Below are 378 nucleotides of genomic sequence, written 5' to 3' on the forward strand. Positions count from 1 at the left end.
TACTTCTCTTCTTTTACTTCATCTTCTAACATACTACCGTAAGGAAATTCCTCTTCCTCTCCGGCTTCTTCATTACTACGAAACTAGGCACAAAAAAGAGGATGAAAGTTTCAGTTTTCATTCCAGCGTAAATCTTCAAATATGAGGGTTCATTCACTGGGAAATGGAAGATCCAGAGTCGTGTAACCTTTATACGAAGGCAAAAAACTCTGGCAATGACTGGGCCCATGTACAATTCAGGGCTCTAGATTTCTCAAAGCTATTATTTGATATAATTTTACATCAAGAATGGCGTGAAATTGCTGCAATTTCCTGCAGGTATGCTTAGAAATCCAGTGGTAAAGAAGGTCGGACTCTATTATTTTTGTTTTGCTCACA

Source organism: Macrobrachium rosenbergii, chromosome 54, assembly GCF_040412425.1.
Source record: "Macrobrachium rosenbergii isolate ZJJX-2024 chromosome 54, ASM4041242v1, whole genome shotgun sequence".
NCBI classification, from domain to species: Eukaryota; Metazoa; Arthropoda; class Malacostraca; order Decapoda; family Palaemonidae; genus Macrobrachium; species Macrobrachium rosenbergii.